The sequence below is a fragment of the Myotis lucifugus genome, unplaced genomic scaffold, assembly GCF_000147115.1.
Source record: "Myotis lucifugus unplaced genomic scaffold, Myoluc2.0 scaffold_126, whole genome shotgun sequence".
Taxonomy (NCBI): Eukaryota; Metazoa; Chordata; class Mammalia; order Chiroptera; family Vespertilionidae; genus Myotis; species Myotis lucifugus.
Window position 1 is genome coordinate 22,390 of NW_005871174.1, and position 3,163 is coordinate 25,552.

Consider the following 3,163-nt stretch of genomic DNA (forward strand, 5'->3'; position numbering starts at 1 on the left):
TCTGTCCCTAGGTTCTGTCTCTAGGTTCTTCAGCCAGGTTCTCTCTCTAGGTTCTGTGTAGGATCTCCAGCCAAGTCGTGTCTCTAGGTTCTGTGTAGGATCTCCAGCCAAGTCCTGTCTCTAGGTTCTGTCTTCTGTTGTCTTGTTACATCTGTATTTATACCAGTTGATTCCAATCCTATCAATTTCTATTCCAAAGGTTAGGGCATTTCTTATCTCCATTCCAGGGAGTAAAGATTATGTAGCTTAAGCATGATTGTTCTTAGTTAAAGTGATTAACTACCCGCCTGGCACTTAGTTAAGGGGTTTTATCCCCTCCCTACCTTCAGGGAAAAATCCCTACCTGGGGAAACAAGCTTTCTCGGAGAGGTGACCTTGGTTAAAACACATAGTGCCAAGAAGGGGAGTAAACATATTAAGAGCAGTATGCTATACATGCCAGGTCCCTTGAAACATATGCTGTGCAGATGTTTCTTCCCTGCAGTGACTGTGTCAAGCAGCAAGGATGGACTGGCTCTCGACAAGCTGCCATCTTTGTTGGCAGTTAATTTGCATATCCTGCTGATTAGCCAATGGGAAGCATAGTGGAGGTATGGTCAATTACCATGTTTGTCTATTATTAGACAGGATTACATATTTTCAAGTTGCTAAGATAGTAAATCTTAAAAGTTCTTGTAATGTACCCTGCGAATTACAAAAGGACGCCTCAAGAAGTCGAATTAAGGAGTCACATTCATTGCAAATCTGAGACTATGAGGGGGCATTTCACTCTCCCAAATCTCGCAGTGCCCTTCCCAGATTTATATAGGCAAAGATCACAAAGGTATTGATTACATCCCAGGGTTTGGAATGAGGAACCTGGTTTGCACAAAGCAGTTTTCAGAAGCAGAATTAAGCATGTTAGTTAAATTATAGTTTTGGGTCTCTGGATCACTGAGTTGACAGAAACACATTATCTAGAGCTCTCAGGTCTTGGCACCACTGAGATGACAGGAACACATTATCTGGAGTCCTTGGGTCTTGGGATAATTGTGCTGTCCTGGTTCCCAGGTACAGAAGAATGTCCTTTCTATATAAAACCAGTATGACCACAACCAATGGGGTATTCACATTACAATCAATAAGGTATTCAATTTAATGGGATGATTTATATAATTCAGAAAGTCAAAATAACTTTTCTATTGTTAAACAAAGCAAATAAGTACAGAAGCCAAAGAGCAGGGTTAAAGTTAAACTATAGTTTCTACCTGAGATGATTGCTACCATACTTCATTCTGATCACAAGTAAAATATTCTGTAACCATGTATGGTGATGAATGTTAACTATACTTACTATAGCGATCATTTTGCAATATATACAAATATCAAATCACTATGTTATACACATAAGACTAATGTGTTATATGTTAATTATAACAATAAAAAGGAATTAAAATATTTCACTCATTAAAATGTCATAATAATAGTGATTCAGGGTTTTTTTTTTTTTTGGTGGAGCAGATGCAAGGATGATTTCTTCCTGGATCTTGTCCAGTGGATTTGATGAGTGAAGTCCACGGGAAAAAGTGGTAGGTGAGAAGTACAGAACTTTATTGCAAACAGATACTATCTCTAAAACTCCTAATTCTGAGTTTCTATTCCTAAGACTGTTTCTCCTGGCTAAGATAGGAAAGAGACCAAGGGGTTCCTTAAAGAGGGTGGCCACTGCTCTCTTTGTCTTGAGGTATTGTATATTCCAGAGACCCTTCCCTTAATCTAGGAGCCCCATGCTTTTCTCATTGGTCACTCTGCTATGTATTATTAGTTTCAAAGCTGAAAGCCCACCTGGTGCCCACCTCTTTCTTTTCCTTTATTTTGCAACATTCCTCTAGCCTCTGTGAAAAAGTTTACTCCACCCTGACCCCATACCCTGCCACTTCTCTTTATCTTCTATGAATGTGTGTCTCCCCCCACCTCCCGCCTGACTTTATCCTGTGGCATTTCTCTGTCCTTCACATATCCATCTTGTCTGTTCAGGTTTGAATTGCTTTTGATCTGCCTAATGGTTGCTTTAATACCTAGCAACCACATCTTGCCAAGCCTTGAGACTGAAACTGCTGGCTTCTCTGCTCAAAGAGTAAAACAGCCTCTTTTTTCCTGACCAGAGATGTTTTATTACCACCATGGCTCTCTCAGCTGCCCAGGTCAGGGCTGCTTTCAATCCAACTTATGGCTGCTTAATTGTTCAGGACAAGATGACTCTATCCTTTCTGGATCCCCTCCCTTCCTGTCTGCCTAATTAAGCTAGCTAGCTACCCTTATCAGAAGCAAAAGGCAAGACATCAGCTAAGAGAAAATAATTACAATGCAAATATCAATCAAAGATTATATAAAAATCTCCCTTGCCCAGTTGGTGTGACTCAGAGGTCAAGCAGCAACCTATGAACCAGAAGGTGGTAGTTGTTCCCAGTCAGGGCACATGCTGGGATTACAGGCTCAGTCGCCAGTGGGGGGCATGCAGGAGACAGCCAATCAATGATTCTCTCTCATCATTGATGTTATTTTATTCTCTCTCTCTTCCTCTTTGAAATAAAAAAAAAATTAAGATTAATTTTTTTCCCTTAATTCAGCAATTTTCAATCTTCTTTTCTAAAGGCACACATAAAGTAATTATTAAGGCTGCTCTTTTAGGAATTAGTTTATGTGTGCCATGGGCTAAAAAAAAAAAAAAAAAGAAAAAAAGGTTGAAAATCTCTGCCTTAAATCAATCTCACATACTGAAATGTTATACCCTTCACAAATACCTCCCTATCAATAAGCATATATACACACTAATGAATTTAATGTAATAATAATAACATGCAAATTAATTTTATTTGTGGCTATCTTTAAAATAATACAAGTATTCTAGAGACTGCAACTCCAAGTATACTGCAAAGAGAGGAAATATGCCTTTCTCATACCCAGCATTTAAAAGGAAAAGTTCCTAGAAAGTTTTTCAGACAGCCTCATGTGAAACCAAAAAGCAGGGAAACTGCACAGCATTCATTGTACTAAACAGAAAGGAGCTTTCTTGACATTTAGTCTATTTCTGAGAAACTAAGAGCTTGTTCCTGCTTCCACTTACAAAGAACATGTGTTCTATATAAATACTTTCTATTTGTCCTTAATAAACACACGAAAT